Below are 18,097 nucleotides of genomic sequence, written 5' to 3'. Positions count from 1 at the left end.
GACAGCAGCAGACATGAGAGAGAAGGGCCTCAACACCAACACGACAGGCGATAAGAGGAACGTGGAGGCGGCTCGTCAAAAACAGCGACCCCGTATAAAGACAGGCTAATGAGCTGGCCAAGAAGAGGGACTCCATGCCAGACCAAATGTCTGTACCAAATTGAACAGATCCCTTCATGTTTTATTGGCTAGCATGGTATCTGAAGTGTCCAAAAACAGTTGATGGACTTTCGAGTCACTTTGCTAATCTTTAAAAATAGCTGCTGCTATGTTGCCCAATCAGTGAACTTCAGAAAAACACCCATAACTTCTTCCCAAAGTGACCCACAAAGCTGGAAATGAGCTTAAACTGTTCCTCTTTAAATTCTTCATCTTCTGGTGTGCAACATGCCAGGTTTTGCCTGTTTTTACTATTTCATAATAACTGACTGATCAGAAAAACATCAATTTTTTTTACATTTTTTGAAGATTTTTTTTTAAAAAGTTTTCTATTTCTTCCTGCTGATGCTTTATTTTGGCCAAGGTGTGTATTCAGTACTTGAAAACTGTCCACAGATCATATCAACAAGGTTTATTTTGATTATTTGAGCCTCTGTTTAGTTATAAAATCACATGTTTTTTTTCTATTTTCACTTGAGTTTGTTAGAGAGCGTCCACATTTCTCAGCTGAATGACTTTGTTTTGATAATGGATACACCTGTTCTATGGGTCTCCTCCTTACATACTAGTACATCCACATCACAGACCAGCCACTGTGAATGCCATGCAGCCATCACTGCCACCAAAACCCAGCCCCACAAATCTTGCCTACTGTAAACCTTTCCAGGTCCATCCAAAATGCCTACAAGCTTACACCTGTATTTAAGAAGGCTAAATTAAGGGGGACGAAGAGTGGTCTGAAATCGCGAATATGGCGTGCACAAAAACTGACTCCCGAAGCATGGATGGTCCAGTCACATTCTATGCTTAATGATGAATGTACTCTGTGCATCATTTTCCAATTTTGGGTGAATTCTGAGTTCTTGTGCATGTCAGATTTGTGATTTTTGCCCACTATCCTTCCCCTTGAGTATGTTCTGCAGTGTTCCTTGTTCAGACATATGCATGACCAGAATCTGTCGTGAAATGGCAGAACATATGAACCAACAAAATGTCACATGACTATATGACCTACCACTAGCACACAGGCCTGGGGCACTCAATTTTCTACTTCCGAGCAGGTTGAACAGCGTCAACCACCCGTCAACCTTATTCTTCTTGGTGGAGTGACGTGAGGTTGGTGAGGAGGCAGAGAGGGTCCTCATGGCAGTCTCAGCGGTTCTGTTGGACAGAAAAAGAAAAAAAATTATATAGGGTGCCTAAACTTGACCTCCAGCAGTCTGAGGGAGGGAAGGGAGGAGGGAGAGGAAGGGAAGCAGTGGGTGCTGGCCTCACCATCCAGCCACCCGTCACCACCTCCAGCTGACCAGGTTAGGTTAGGTTGGGTCTGTTAGTAGTGGTCAGTATGGGAGGGAGTGGGTGGTTATGGAGGTTAGTGTGGAAGGGAGTGACTGGTGAGAGAGAATGTAAGAGACAGACAGACAGGGAAAGAAGTGCAGATACAGACAGAGAGAACGATGGGATAAAACAAACAGACACACAGACAGACAGAAAAAAAAGACAGGTAGGCTAACACACAAAGACAGAGACAGACAGAAAAAAACAGAAATGCTAACACAGACACAGACAGACAAGCTTATACAGACAGAAAAAGAAACAGAAAGGCAAAAACAGAGACAGACAGACAGACAAGCTTATACAGACAGAGACAGAGAGAAACAGAGGCTAACACAGACAGACAGACAAGCTTATACAGACAGAGACAGAGAAACAGAGAGGCTAACACAGACAAACAGAGAAACAGAGAGGCTAACACAGAGACAGACAGACAGACAAATAGAAAGAACGACAGACAAGCTTAAACAGACAGAGACAGAGAGAAACAGAAGCTAACACAGAGACAGATAGAAAGAAAAACAGACAGACAAGCTTATATATATATATATATATATATATATATATATATAGAGAGAGAGAGAGAGAGAGAGAGAGAGAGTCGTAAAGAAATGAAAAAAAGTTGAAAAAAAGAAAGAAATGAGATGTAAGAGGTGTGTGTGTGTGTGTGTGTGTGTTGGATAGTATATGTTAATGGTCTAAATTTTATAAAGAAATAATTGTGCAATTATATATACATCAGTTTATGGTTACATACACACACACACACACACGGGCGGTGTAGTCATGGTAGCAAAAACAGTCGTTGGGCATCACAGAGGCATGGGTCAAATTCTTCATGCCCGGCACTGGCCGGTATGGCACTCACCCCCGCGGCCCCCATCCACCTCCACGGACCCTATGCCCTATGCGCAGCCTCTGCACCACCCCGGCCACCCCAAAACAAAAAGAGGGGCTAGGGGGCCCTTCCTCCTTCGAGGTGAAGGGGTCGCGTGGGCTTTGCCCTGCACCCATCACTGACGGCAGGCTCCCCGGATGGGGATGCATCATGGAAGCCTGCCGCGCGGTCGTGCCCCCCAGCAAGACCGGATCGGGGTCGAGGCTCGCACCCCGACCCCAACCTCTACTTCTTAATTTGTTTTTGGATATCTTTTTTTGTAGGTGTAGATGAAACTATATTTTAGTTTTATCCGCATAAAAATGCTAAGAGTCACATATTTCCAGGATATGTTACCCTCCTCACTACAAACGTTAAGCACCAGAGTGAGGACGAAGAGAAAACCTGCGTGGGCTACAAAATAGTCTGGATAATAAACAATGGAGGAGTATAGCTAGATAATTTAAATGCACCAGTTTCTTTTGCGTCTTTCAGTGGAATCCTTTCGATCTTCACAAAAACGACACACTTAAGTATTTAAAGGGAGTGTCTACAAAGCAGCTGAGAGTTCCCTAACACACTTCTGCTAAAAAGAAAAAGCTGAAGCTAAAACTAGCCTCAGGATTCCCGCCGGCCAGCTCGTGATTCAGTTTTCAAGTCCACGTACGCAGGAAAGCAGACTCAAATTACGCGTCTTTCCACGAGTCTCTAAAAACTGTCGAGTCAGCTTTGTAGCCGAAGCCTGGTCAAAGATTTCGTCCAGGTTTCTCTCTCTCTCTCTCTCTCTCTCTCTCTCTCTCTCTCTCTCTCTCTCTCTCTCTCTCTCTCTCTAGATAGACAGATAGATAGATAGATAGATAGTTAAGTCAGACCCCACTTGGATTATGCGGTACAGTTTTGGTTTTGGTCTCCCCACCATGCAAAAGACATTACTAAATTAGGTGTTCAACGTCGGGCAACAAAAATGATCCCTTCTTAGCACAACAAACCCTACGACGAGAGGCTCTCAACCCTTAACATGTTCTCTCTTGAGAAACGTCGCCTCTAAGGAAAACTGATCGAATGTTTTAAAATACTTAATGGCTTTACGAATGTGGATAAATCAAAATTATTCATGATCGATGACACTGCGAACGAGAATAATGGCACAAAACTTAAATGAGACAAGTAAATTCAGACTGCACCAAATATTTCTTCCCCAGCGTTGTAGTTCGAGATTGGAATAAGCTCCCGTCTTCGGTGGCCCAGTGTAACACAATTGACTCATTTAAAAACAAGCTCGACCGACACTTCCTTCAATTTAATGTTACCTAGAGTAGAAATAAAAAATTTTGGAGCCATCTGATTAATGTAGAATCACTTGCTAATAGGTTTAAGGACAGATCATCTAGTCTGGACCATGGGGTCTGTATGGTTTTATTTTCTATGTAAATCTATGTAAATTCTCTCTCTCTCTCTCTCTCTCTCTCTCTCTCTCTCTCTCTCTCTCTCTCTCTCTCTCTCTCTCTCTCTCTCGTGTGTGTGTGTGTGTGTGTGTGTGTGTGTGTGTGTGTGTGTGTGTGTGTGTGTGTGTGTGTGTGTGTGTGTGTGTGTGTGTGTGTGTGTGGGTAATTCGTCATGGTCTGACCGCGCGATAGACTCACGATCGCCAGCCAGTATTCTTCTCGACAGAGCATGGAGCTCCCAAGTGATGGATCTCTGGGTACGGCTGAAACCTCACATCGGAGGTGGCCGAGTGGTCTGCGGATATGGTGAGCCCGGCAACCTAGGTTCGAGTCCCACCGATGACACACTGACTGTTTTAAACCATCGCCGAGTGGCGAAATATTACCCACTTGCTGCCCATATCTTCAATCAACCCTGACTTCAGGGACTTCGGTCAAGAGGAGCACCGGGGGCCAGCATGAGTTAAGCAAGAGGCATACATCACGGCAGCCACTATAAATAAAATTCGCCTGCGCCAATAACGAGGTGGGGTCGTCCAAGAAACTCAAGCAAGCCTACCGGCGTTATAGACAGCACCTTAAAAAAAAAATAACGGGAGGCAGGACACAACCCCCGACTAATACCCATTCACTGCTGGCTGGACTACTGGACCGCTAGTTGGACAGGGGAAGACTGCCCATCCATCTCCCTTCCGCCCGGGAATCGAACCCGACACCTCTTGGTTGTACGGCGAGCGCCCTGCCATTGCACTACGGAGCCCCGTGCACGTACGTACGTGAGTGTGTGTGTGTGTGTGTGTGTGTGTGTGTGTGTTTTATGGTATGGGAAGGTAGACTAAAGCTGGCGTCACATTTAAACCTATTTTTCGCTTGTTGCTTGCCGAGCGCAGAGTATTTATTCTTTTGCGGGCAAGTGAGCAGGATCATCACCATTAAAAAAAAAATCAGTATGTCAACCATCGAACATCATCACTTGCGGCGGCATATACATAAATAAGCAAACAAACAGACAAACATCCAGAGTAATGGTCGTCACCGTTATCCGCCTTTCCATCAACAATTGCAGATTATAGGAATTCTACATATACCGTTGAGATGATCACTTTTGGAAGGAGAGAGAGAGAGAGAGAGAGAGAGAGAGAGAGAGAGAGAGAGAGAGAGAGAGAGAGAGAGAGAGAGAGAGTGTGTGTGTGTGTGTGTGTGTGTGTGTGTGTGTGTAATTCACCGCGGCCTGATCACGAGTTGGACTCGCAATCGCCAGTAAGTACCTTCCTGACAAGAGCAAGACTCAATATAGTCAATCTCCGGGTACTGCCAGGACCTCCAAACACCACACACCCCATCCCCCTTGCTCAGCGGGGAACAGTAACCATTCCTTGTAAGCGGAAAAATCCCGGCCTGAGCGGGGCTCGAACCTCCACCTGCCAGGCCACAAAGCCTGGCAGCGCAGAGATTTAAACCACTGAGCTATGGAATGATGTTTTTTTTTTTTTTGGGGGGGGGCGTGTGTGTGTGTGTGTGTGTGTGTGTGTAGGTGAGGGCCTTGGTCTTGGGTGAGGGTGGGTGGTTGACGCGACAAGTCTTAACAGTCTGTCCCACAGCGCTGAGGCAACGAGAGGAATGCTGAGCAGGGCAATCAGGCCCCCGGGTGTTGGGAAAGGCGTGTTTGGCCTAGCCAGCCTGTCCTGCCGCTCGGCTGGCTCTGGCCGTGGAGGAAAGGGAGGGGATGGGGCGAGAGGTTGGAAGAAGGGAGGGAAGAAAGGGAATAGATGGGAAACAGCCTCGTCAGCGTCGTGGGTAAGGTGTAAATGCGCTATTGTGTGTGTGTGTGTGTGTGTGTGTGTGTGTGTGTGTGTGTGTGTGTGTGTGTGTGTGTGTGTTGTTCCTGCTGCTCCTAAAAAGAGTGCAAAGTGGTCGAAAGAATTTCGGGAAGAGAGGTGTCCTGATACCCTCCTCTTGAAAGAAGCTATATATATATATATATATATATATATATATATATATATATAGAGAGAGAGAGAGAGAGAGAGAGAGAGAGAGAGAGAGAGAGAGAGAGAGAGAGAGAGAGAGAGAGAGAGAGAGAGAGAGATTGTTTAATCTGCATTAATCCTATTGTCCAAAGTCTGAACCGTTCTTAACCAAACGGCATCAAACAACCACCCAAGCGCTGCTGTATCCCTACCTTGGCGAATATTTTAGGTGTAGGAAGTGACGGTTGTTTAATTTTAAAGTAAACAATTATGTCTGTCGCCAACGTACATAAAATCACACAACGGTACGCCGCTCAAAGTTGACTGAACACTGCTGAGCCCATGGCCATCACTGAATCTAAAGACTTTATAGGCGTATCAGCGCGTGCTGGCTGCCTTGTGTTACCGGAACCCGTTTTCTATTCCATTTTTCATGACTGGCATTGATCAACGCGTTGGGTCATTGAGCCCTGGCGGGAGACATTTCTCAGGGGTGACACGGGTAATCGTTCAACTGTCTTCCCCAAAAGAACGTAAACACACCAGCAGATCCTTCAACACACCTCTTGTCTACGTTTGGGTGAGATAGGCTTCTCTCACCGCAAGGCCTCTTTTCCTTTCATTAGCGCGAGGCGAGGGGGCAGGCCAGCAGACCCCCGCGCCCCGCCTCTTGTCTACGTGGTCAGGGTAACAGATTGGTCTCGAGGGCAAAATCTATCTAAGAACTTGATCATATTGAGCGAGGTGGGAATAAGAGAGTGGAAGAACATGCTGGCCGTGCTGACTCGAATCTTCACGCCCTGGTGTATGAGTGGACGACCACGTGAAGATAACAACTGCTTTGCCTGTGTGTGTGTGTGTGTGTGTGTGTGTGTGTGTGTGTGTGTGTGTGTGTGTGTAATTAATAGACCGTGCATTCCTTCCTCCAGCTGTCTTGAAGGAGCGCCTGGCTGAGCATCTGGTGCATTATTTTTTATATATTCATTTTGCGAGGTGAGTGAGTGTACGTCTGAAGGCGTCTTAGGCGGAGAGCGAGAAACTTGAACGTAACTCTCGTGTTTATGGCAGAGGAACACATATTTACTGTGTAGCTAATGATCACGAGCAGGAAGGGATCTCTCTCTCTCTCTCTCTCTCTCTCTCTCTCTCTCTCTCTCTCTCTCTCTCTCTCTCTCTCTGTTTTGTTCTCGGAGTATATCACTCTAATCCTTTTATTTTCTTCCTAAATTTGTATCTTTCAAGTCTTATTTTCATGTTCTTTTCACCTCCAGCATTACCGCGATCACTACCACCACCACCACCACGGCTATCACCACCACCATCGACACCACGAGACCCTCCCCCACCGCCTCACCTCCAACCAAACCAACATCTGTTTTTCTTATTACTTTTTCAACGTGGGTTTCTATTTTTTTGCTCTCTTCTCGTTTCGGCAATACCCTCCTCTTTACCTGTTGTATATTTCCTCTATACTTCCATTCTAAGCTTCTTGGCAATACCTGCTTAACCCTAGTGTCCCTTTCAAGGATGTTTTTGCTGCAAAATTCCAAAGCTATTACTTATTTTGGTTTCTTCCTCTCATTCATAATGAATATTAAACATCTTCAAAACAATATAATAGATACATCTTCCACTTCTCAACCCTTCCCTCTCATCAGTACATGACAGAGTGCTCAGACTGTCCCTCATGTTTACCTTCTCTTCCCACCCGACTACTCCCTTCTCTTGCGTCCTCTTGATTCTCTTTTCTCTCACACTTGTCGTCCTAAAGTTAAAGCGTTGATGACTTAATATTATGGACGTATCATTTGAAGGTGATCTTGATGAGACAGAGGAGTCAAGGGAAAGAAAACGGAAGTGTGATAAGGGCGTATATATATATATATATATATATATATATATATATATATATATATATATATATATATATATATATATATATATATATATATATATATATATATATATAGTGAAAAAAGCTCAAGCTCCTTTCCTTTCTCGCTCATTGTCTGCCTCTCGGAGTAATTTTAAAACTTAAAGCCCCGAATAAATTACTTATTCATTACGCCCCAAAACTTTCCAATAATTAATACAACACTTATGTTTTAATTACATAGGCATCACTCTTCAATTTTCTTCCTTCTCCGGGTAAAAAAAGAACCTAAATTATGGGAAGAGATGGTAATAAATTAATGTGAGGCAGGCGTGGGCGGCGTGTGGCGAGGCGGCGCGGCGCGGGAGCGATGCGTGGCCCGGGAGGTGCAGGTGGTGGGAGTGTGGCGGAGGGAGATTGAAGATATGAACAGATAGAGGAAAAAGAAAAATGGGAGAGATGAATAAATGGACGGGAAAACACGCATTAACATAGATAAGTAAATACAGATAATATTGGATCAACAAATGAAAAACAGAGAAAAGGCAAAAGCGACCAAGTGGAATAGCATAAGCAACACCAAAACTAACAAAACACACAAATGGAGGCGAACAGTCCCCCCCCGCAAAAAAAAAATAATAATCACAATCTAGAAAAAAAAATATATTCCGAAATAATGTAAAAAGCAACAACCACAACCACGACGCACAGTTCCACGCCACACAACGCCACACCATACCACACCACACCACACTACATAACGCCCCGCTCCGCCATACCACACCACACCACACCACGCCACGCCACGCCACGCCCTACCCCAACAAAGTAATACGCCAGCAGGCACCATAATCTGTGTCTGCGGCAGAGACCAACACCCAAACCTTTCTTGAGGCGAGTTTGAGTTGAAAGTTTTGAGGGAGAGGCAGATGAGGAGGAGGAGGAGGAGGTGAGAAAACAAAAGATGAAGATGAGGAAGGAGTGAACAAAAAAGGAGGATGAACAGGAAAAGGAGGAAGTTTTTTTTTTTTGGGGGGGGGTGAAGGCTTTTCTTTCCTTCCCTACTTTCTACCCCGCACTCACTCTCTCTCTCTCTCTCTCTCTCTCTCTCTCTCTCTCTCTCTCTCTCTCTCTCTCTCTCTCTCTCTCTCTAACCAATACTCTGTCGTGGCTCCGCAGAAGGCATGCCTAGCGCAGCCAAGCTCATGTACCCACTCGTATAGCCGAGAGACTAAAAAGGAACTCCGCATTTTCGTTGCCTTGTGTGAATACCGCCGGGATCTGTTACAAAGACACACGGCACACAGTTTTACCCAGATAACACCACGCAACACCTGAGAGACGAACACATCACCATCACGAGGAAGGTTTTTACCAGGTCTAGTCGAGCGATAACAGCAAGCTAAAGCCCGGGTCACACATAGCCGAATCGCTTCCGAATCCAGCCCAAATGTCATTCGGGATATTCGGGCATGTTCAGGGCAAATTTTTAAGGTCAAATTTTTGTCGGTCTGCAATCGGTTTGCATTCGGAAATATGTTTCGAATGCAAACCGAATGCAGACCAACCCCGAAAAGAATGCAAACCAAATGCGTTCCGAACTTACACCGAATTCCGAAATTCAAAATTTAAGTTTTTTTCTTTACCGAATGCAAACCGAATGCAAATCGAATGTAAACCGAATGCATACAGAATGCAAACCGAATACAAATCGAATCCAGTACGAATCGAAATTTGGGTATATATACCGGTATGTCAATTCTAGAAAACCCCAGAAAACGCGGATTGATTTATTTGTTGAGCATGCAATCATGGGTCCGCCACAACAACGGTCATACGGCGACCAAACACGGAAGAAAGTCACACTCCTTTATCTGGAAACACAAAGGAAATAATACATTTTTGCATCTTCCAGCCCAGAAGAGCACGGAAACGTCAGTAGCCGCGTGTTCCTGGCGTGGCTCGGAGCAGACAAGAACCTGATCAAAAATGAAATATCTAGCTCAATAGCCACGCGTCATCGAGAGCTTCTATCACTGACAGCCGAGTATTGAGGTATATACAACACGTCGGCGCCATCCACTCCAACGCCCGTCCAAAAGAGCGTGGCGTGAGTTACGGTACGAGGGTGAAGCTTGAGGCCACTGATAAAGGCAGCAGCAGCAACATAAGCATTATAACGATTATATTCCAGACTCCGGCGGGTCTTGGGGACGTCGTGATCAGCTCTTCAAAAAAGGAAAAGCAGCAGTAAAGGTTATTTATTTTCACGACGAAGGCAGTGTTGAAAGTTGGTTGTGGCAGTAGTAGTAGTAGTAGTAGTAGTAGTTGTTGTTGGTGGTGGTAGTGTTTTTGTTTTTGTTGTTGTTGTTGGTGGTGGTGGTGGTGTTGTAGTAGTAGTATTGGTAGTAGTTTCCGTTGTTTTCTCTTGTTACTGCACGTGAGATATGACTGAAAGGCGTTGCAGAGAAGGCAAGCGTATACACACGCGGTCTGTAAGCGAATATGTACTCTATGGGATGGATGAGGAAGGAAAGGGAACCGTAGGGAAGGAAGACCGGGCTAAAAGGGAGGGAAAGGGAAGGAAAGCGGTGCTGGAAAGTTACTAAAGTGAGGGGAAGGGGGTTGAGGGGGCACTGGCATGGGAGGGGGCGGGAAGAGGCACTTAAAGGTCGCGTTGAAAGGGTGAGGGGAAAGGAGGCGTGGTGGAAACGAGGAGGGAAAGGGAGTCTTGTGGGGGAGCGCACGAGGGGACGCTGAGGGTTGAGGGGTACACAGAGTTTCTGAAAGAGGCAGGTTTTGCGTTGTGGATATTTGCATTTTGTGAAAGAGAGCGATGGTGGTGTCGCGAGCAGACGGGTGAGAGGAGGAGGGGGGGTGGGGGGGGGCGAGGGGCTGAGGGGCGGCGTTGTTATGGTAATGGTGGTCGTGGTGGTGGTGGTATTTTTGGGTTGTTGTTGTTGTTGAACTTTCCCTCCATTATAACTTCCCAACATAACTTTGCAACAACACTCTGCTCCTGCTGATTAAAACTTGCTGACGTCACAATGTCTTCTTTAAAAGCGAAAGAAATCAAACGACAAGTAATTACAGTTTAATTAGTGTGTGCCAGCACCTTGGAGGAACGATTCTCAAATAAACCAACCCACAAGACTGCTAATCCCCTTCACGAGTACATTAAGTTGCTGCCACGAATAATCGGCTTAATTACAGTGAGAAGGAATATTGTTTGTTCTGGCGTCCTGGGTGCAGCTGAGCACAAGCTACCCGCGTTCTACCTTAATTAAAAAAACGTTATTAGTCAACCAGAACAGAAAACGGAGCTGTAATTTTTTTTTATGGATGCTGTAGTCGGGAGTATGAAAATATAAACAAACTCGACTGATGTTGACCCTGATGTTGACCCTCGTCTCCTTAAAAACAGACAAGCAATGAAAAAAATGACGTAAAAATCTGATTGTTTGATTTTGTAAACTTGTAAACTTAAGGAGAAGCATCCTCGTCTCGCCGTGTAGTGATTTTTAGTCAACGGCCCCGCCCGCCTTTCTCTCTCTCTCTCTCTCTCTCTCTCTCTCTCTCTCTCTCTCTCTTACTGATCGTCGCCGCTCTCCTCCACCTGCGTCCCCTCGCCCTCCCTCTCTCCCTGTCACACCAAGAGATGAGAAACAAATGTGCGTGTCGTTTCCATTTCCCTTCTCTTGTTCGTGTCCAAAATGTTGTGTTGGCCTCGCATTCCTCGCACCCTCCTCGCCCTTCCTTAGTGGCAGTTGTTTCTCCCTTTTAGTAGTTCTTTCTGACGGCACAGTGGGTCTCACTTACACTGGGATACTACTGTTTTTTTTTTTCCCCGTCTGTCAATTGTCCAACTCCTTTCTCCCCAAAGCACGAATGAGGTGAGATTTTTTTTTTTTTTTACGTTACTGTTGGATCCGGTTATTGCGTGCGGACCGCACTGATGGGGACCTAATTACTTTTTTTTCATCTATTTGTCATCAGGAAAAAGGCTTAAAAGCGACAGCGGATATCCAGCCTTTTGAGAGTGTGTTTACGCTGTTGTTTTTCTTGTTGTCTTCCTTCGTTTTTTTTTTTTTTGTCCTTTCTGAAAGTTAAAAAAGATGCGAAAGCTATTCCAAGAACCTCCAAAGTTAGCAGGAAAGCGTACCACACAGTATCCGAATAGTTTTCCTTACTCTACTCTTTCAAGCTACAGGATGGAAAAAATATTCGGTCCGATCTGAGACGCCTTTCATGTTAGCCGAGGAACATTATACAAAAAAATATCAGAGTTTTCGCTGCTTTCCCAACCGGATGTTCTTTCTGCTCTGTTCTCATTTTCTGTAGTATTTCTTCTCTCTCTCTCTCTCTCTCTCTCTCTCTCTCTCTCTCTCTCTCTCTCTCTCTCTCTCTCTCTCTCTCTCTCTCTCTCTCTCTCTCTCTCTCTCTCTCTAAATAGATAAATAAATAAATAAATAAATAAATATAATTAAAAAAATAATAATACACACCAATAATCATATGAAAAGGCAAAAACATTTTCACAACAATTAAAATAATCACGAGGAGGAAAAAAAAAATCAATAGTTATTACACTACACAGCAACAATAAACAAAGCTGCAGGTGTGCATGGCTCAGGCGTTGCCATAAACAAGGAAAACTTAGCTTAGGCGACGCATAACTCCGCGAGCCTCAAGGAATGAAAAGATAAAGCATATTACGCGGGACTCGCCATGAATTCAAAGTCCAAAAAAAAAATCTTCAGGATGCAAATTTCATGCTGATGAGATCACGGAAATAAATCGACAGTTTTGCGCCTTATGTGCGGTGGTGAGGGTGATGCACGGCGCCATTCAGGGCCGTTACCGCCCTCAACTCAGCGATGCGGGAATCTAAATCACCCCCTTTGATGCATTACACTAAAAACCGCACACACTTACTTGCAGATGAATGTTCCACTCCATCAAGCAAGACTCCTCTCGCCCGCATCCCGTGCTGAAGAAACCGAGAGGGAGGGAGGGAGAACGTCTTACCACCACACGTGCGCCACACACCTGCTGATGAAAACGGTAGTTAATTGAGAAGGCCCAAGACCAAAGAGTATGTTAAAGAAAGGTTACCACTACACCTAGTCATGTAACTATATGCTAAGTCCAAGTCCAGAATATTGTTTAATTTTATGTAACATGAATAGTGACTTTGATGGCTTTTAAGATATTTGTCTGTCTGTCTGTCTGTCTGTCTGTCTGTGTCTGTCTGTTTGTCTGTCCGGATGCTCAGCGGCTCCTGGATTTCCGCCTCGATTTCTTCCCTCGCGTCTTCCCATTTTACTCGCTGTGCACGTACAAAGGGGCTCAGGGAATACGGTTATACTATGTTTCTTTTTACCAGCCACGTTAGCGAATGTTAGTTTGTCTGTTTGTCTGATACTCTGTTTGTCTGCCTGTCTGCGTGTGTGCCCGGCGGCTGGCAGGATTCCGTTAAATCGGCGGCCTCTAGTTCCTTCCTTTCCTTGGTCCTTTCCCCTCTTCTCCTGCCTCTCCCATCCCTCCTGCTCATTTATAACTGTCGTCCTTGCAGCCCCGGGCACTAAGGCTGTATTTGGCTGCCGGACTTATCACAGGGACCCCATCTGCATAGAAAGGCGCCATTATTCAGCCAGTTAACCCGAGAGTCCTGCCTTGCCTCTGCCCCCTACCGCCCCTCTTCGTCTCCCTTCACCAGCCCGCTTGCCCCCTCAGTGCCGGCCTCATTTCTCCCCACAACCCCTCTCTGCATGCTCTTTTTTCCTCCTTTTCTCTAAGATTCGTATTATTTAGCAAAGGAAATAATAGAGAAAAAAGCCTATCAAGCGTGGATGACTGATGATCATTGCAGCGAGTACGCGTATATTTCACGTGTGTTTCAGGCGAGAGGATCAACGTGTTTGTTTCATGTATGATTAGTGGAGCTTCAACGCTTCAATCGTGTCGCGCGCCTTGGCTCATGAATTCGTCAAGCCGCGTTGATGAAATATCGATGCTGGCGTGAATCCTGTTTTGTTACGTGGGATAACATTCAGGAGTGTTCGTTGGTTCCTTTTTATCGAAGATGATCTGTTTCTCTTCTCGTGAATCTGACAAGCCGCAAAGATGAAATATCAAAGGCGACGTAAATTCTATTATTTAGGAATGAAATATTGAGGCTCTTTTAAGTTTATTTTGCTCCTTTCTGCATGGCATCAGGTCTCTATACAGGTCATTTGCATATTTCTACATGTATTGGACAGTGCGCCTGATTCATGGTTGTGGTAAAAAGTGGTTGTGTTAACTCCTGAGCCGAGGTAAGCTGAAACGCGTTTGATATGGAATGAAGTCAACTGAGAGGAGTTCCCTTCACCCACCAGGAAGTGTTCAACAATGCCAAAGAACTTCCAGTGATAAATGTCAACTGCGTGATGAACAAAATCCATCCACATGAAAGTTATTTTTTTTTAAATTTTATGGTAGAACTAATGTTATGCTCTTTCTCTGTGTGTGTGTGTGTGTGTGTGTGTGTGTGTGTGTGTGTGTGTGTGTGTGTGTGTGTGTGTTTTAGAGAAAACGCTTGAGTGCTACTAAAAATGTTATGCGCTGACTCATTCCTAAATTAATAATGCAACTACTGCTATCACTATCGAATAAATCTTGCAGCTCTAGCGACTATGTCTTCAACGCTCTTGACCCTTTCAAGATGTAAAGTCTCTCAAGAAACAAAGAAACGAACAAAAAGACCATATTTTGCTGCTTAGTTCCTTACCGTGTAGGATCCTGGGGCTGTGCGTTTGTTTAAGCATCAAGTTATAATGTTTATCTGGGAATGATATCAAATGAAGAAGCAAAAAAAGATCTTTGCTAACTGTAAAATCATAAAGTAAGTTACATTATCTGTCTTCCTTCTATCTGAAACTATTATGAATCTAGGGAACAAAATGAAATTCTTACTGAACTACAAAAGGGGTGTGGGAACGGAGGAATGGGTATTGAAATTAAGGGTATTGGATGATTACTTAGGAAAGGGAAAGTTGGTGTCATACGCTTGGGTGGTCGTGGCAACGGTGTTCAGCCGTTTCATTGACCCTTGAGCATGTTATGTATGGGTAAGAACCCAGAGCTACAGAGCAAGTGTAACATCCGGATTATCACAGTTTATCTTCCCCAGGTACCCATTTATCGACCAGCTCAAAGGGAGGATGAACAGCGAGCAGACTGGGCTGCGGTCGACCATCAGGCCCCATCAAGAAAGCCTACCGGCGCCATAGGCACCATTACTCAGGGAACATATGCCAGTTTGTACGCACCATTACAGTTCATACTCACATCAGAAAACAAATATTCGCGTATGATGATTACTCTCTAAATAGAAACCGATTGACATTATTTCGGGAACATGCCTTCGGTTGTGAGTACTAATTGGAACGGTGCGTACAAACTGGCAAACATGCTTTTGTGTTGGTGTAAGCCTTGTGGAACACCTGAATATCTAAAGCCTGAAATAAAGTGTTGGTCATAAATCTGGCGCAGCAAAGCAATAACAAGCTCGGCCTGTCTCATTTTGTTAAGCTTACCCTTGCTATGTAATTTAAAATGCCTTGAAGGAAGTTAATTTTATAGATTTAGTAGTATTGTGAAAATTTTCCCTCCGAGATTCTCAACTTTTTCAATTACCTCGTTTGCGGATTACTGTCCATCCCCCCCCCCCCCCCTTCTTTTTTTAGCCTTGAATATCGTCACTTCTTGCAGTAAACTGTTTCTTACTGCCTCCCTTTTAAAACATCTGAATATCATGTTTTCTCTATTTTATAACCTTTGTTACACATCCACTGACGCATGGATGTATACAAATACTATTTCTAATAAAGATAAATAATGAAACACACACACACACACACACACTACCCGTATGATGAACAACCAAGCCAACACACACTCATAATACTCACGCATCAGTTCTGGAGCTTTCGCGTGTTCCCTGCAGCGTCTTCGGCCGCCCACACCTCCACCGGCCAGCTGCTAGGGTGTGTGTGTGTGTGTCTCTGTAGCGCATGGCGACAAACAAACAAAAAATTAACAACTGAAAAAGTGACAATGTATAATAATTGAGGAAGGAGAGAGAGAGAGAGAGAGAGAGAGAGAGAGAGAGAGAGAGAGAGAGAGAGAGAGAGAGAGAGAGAGAGAGAGAGAGAGAGAGAGAGAGAGAGAATATTAACTAAACAAACTTCTAGTAAAATATTCATACATAAGAAAATGAACAAAAAAGAATTGGAAACGTGACATGGAAAAGAAAACATTAAACAAGCAAAAAATGACATGAAAGTAAAAATATCATAAAAGTATGAAAACAAACAAACAAAAACCTTATAAAAAATACACGACCAAAAAACAATTAATTATTTGTGGTTGGGAATGGAAACTGGAGAGGTGGGCGGCGGTGGTGGTGGGGATGGCGATGTGGTGTGGGCGGCGGTGGTGATGGCGGAGGTAGTGGCGATGCTAGTGGTGTGCTACTTGGGTTTGCAAGGCCTTGGGAACGAGACTTGAGCCTCATGATTGCAAGTTCTTCACGCGGGCAATACAATCATGACAAACCAAGTGGCGTAGTTCATGCATTGTGGACGACCTAACCAACGACCTTCTCATGTTTCCAGCGTCCAAGGCGAACTAGACCTTTTGCCTGGCAGGACTCAACATTCGTTAGCACATCCACAGTTGTTACAGAGTTCTTAGGGCAGTTTTCAGACATTCAGATATCAGGCTTCTCACTTTTCACGTGCACCTGAAAGTCTCAACTAATAACACAGTAAAGGAGTTGTACTGTATAGGTTAATTGTACAAGTTCCGGGGGGCAGCATGAGCCAACGCAAGATGGCGCCACTATAAAGACTCGCCTGCGCCAGAACGTGCTGGGCCGACCATCAGGCCCCACCTGGATGAAGCCTTGGGCCGACCATCAGGCCCCACCGGGGAGATGCCTACCAACAACGTAAAAAAAAAAAAAAAAAAAAAAAATGTTCAACAAAGGGAGGAAGAGGATGCCTGCCGGTCACTCCCCAAACAGTATATAGATATGAGAATGTAAAGAAAAATAAACTGCCATATCAATATAATTATCACTTATTAACATATCACCAACAACTATTTTATACGATGGAATCAGCAGAAATGATTGAGAAATTTTAAATAAGATCATATGATCAAGAGTCTCCACATATCATCCCGGGGCCAAACTGTGTGTAGTACTTTTAACACTAAAGGATAGCAAAAGAAGAAAATCCATCACACCATGAAGCGTGTGACCCCCGGCCAGGCGTACAGTGTACAGGAGACGGCAGGGTCCCAATAACACGACAATAATACCAAAGGCCCATTGCTGCCACGTCATGGGCTGCACAGAGACTCCCTCAAGTGAAGCTGCTATTTTTGGGATGTGGACACTGCTAGTGTTGGCACTCTGACAGCAATGTAGGAGTGGCTGCCCTTGGAACTCCAGGAATATGCAGGGGAACATTGGAGGTCGTAATATTTTCCTTTAATTACTAGCAGTTGAACTGTTAAAGGAAATAAGTTTCCTCAGAACCAGGGTGGACTGCGTCATTCTGGACAGCAGGCACTCTGCCCTTTCATTAAGCTGAATGCTAACATGAGATGGTAACAGCTAAAATGGACCTTGCCACAAGTTCTCTCATTGGAACAAGTGTCGACAGTAAATTACATCACAGTCCGCTGGAGAGGAAGACACGAACACGAGAATTAAATAACTATATGTAATATATAGCACATACAGAAAAAAAGGTCAGAATGCGGACTTTACCTTTTCTGATGCCAGGCTATGAGAAGCTTGTCGAGAACGTGGACCCAAGTTTGGCACAACACCCCAGCTCTGAAGCGCTGAGAAGACAAAGCCTTGACCGGAAACGCCGTGATCAAAGGTTCTTGGAGGAGTATTAGCTATAAATGTATGAAAAGAGGCAACAAATAATGATATTCATTATTTATTTGGAAAATACTTACACACGAAAAGTATGACTGACAGAAAAAAGTATGACAGCAGATAATCGCAGCAGAGATCAGCGTTTTTTTCAGCGTCGGAGGTAGAGGCCGTGCCATCGTGTCCCCTGGGGGTGGACCTATACAGACATGCAAGCAGACAAACCACAGAGTGTGTGTGTGTGTGTGTGTGTGTGTGTGTGTGTGTGTGTGTGTGTGTGTGTGTGTGTGTGTGTGTGTGTGTGTGTGTGTGTGTCTGTGTGTGTGTGTGTGTGTGTGTGTGTGTGTGTGTGTGTGTGTGTGTGTGTGTGTGTGTGTGTGTGTGTGTGTGTGTGTGTGTGTGTGTGTGTGTGTGTGTGTGTGTGTGTGTGTGTGTGTGTGTGTGTGTGTGTGTGTGTGTGCATCTGTGTGTGTGTGTGTGTGTGTGTGTGTGTGTGTG

General features: G+C 44.7%; 1 protein-coding gene across 1 annotated transcript in view; it reads right to left on the bottom strand.

The window, feature by feature from the left end:
- Positions 1-1,187: 1,187 nt before the first annotated feature.
- LOC126992946 (DE-cadherin-like) overlaps positions 1,188-18,097 on the bottom strand; it is a 48,494-nt gene continuing 31,584 nt past the window's right edge. Inside the window, exons 16-19 of the mRNA XM_050851776.1 lie at positions 17,483-17,619; positions 15,615-15,707; positions 12,595-12,708; positions 1,188-1,320 (exon numbers count right to left, since the gene is read on the bottom strand). The gene's annotated coding sequence lies outside the window, so the exon portion shown is untranslated. The remainder of the gene's footprint in view (positions 1,321-12,594; positions 12,709-15,614; positions 15,708-17,482; positions 17,620-18,097) is intronic.

The sequence above is a fragment of the Eriocheir sinensis genome, unplaced genomic scaffold (assembly GCF_024679095.1).
Source record: "Eriocheir sinensis breed Jianghai 21 unplaced genomic scaffold, ASM2467909v1 Scaffold529, whole genome shotgun sequence".
Lineage (NCBI taxonomy): Eukaryota > Metazoa > Arthropoda > Malacostraca > Decapoda > Varunidae > Eriocheir > Eriocheir sinensis.
Note: the sequence above shows the minus strand (reverse complement) of the source record. Positions and strands in the feature narration are given on the sequence as shown.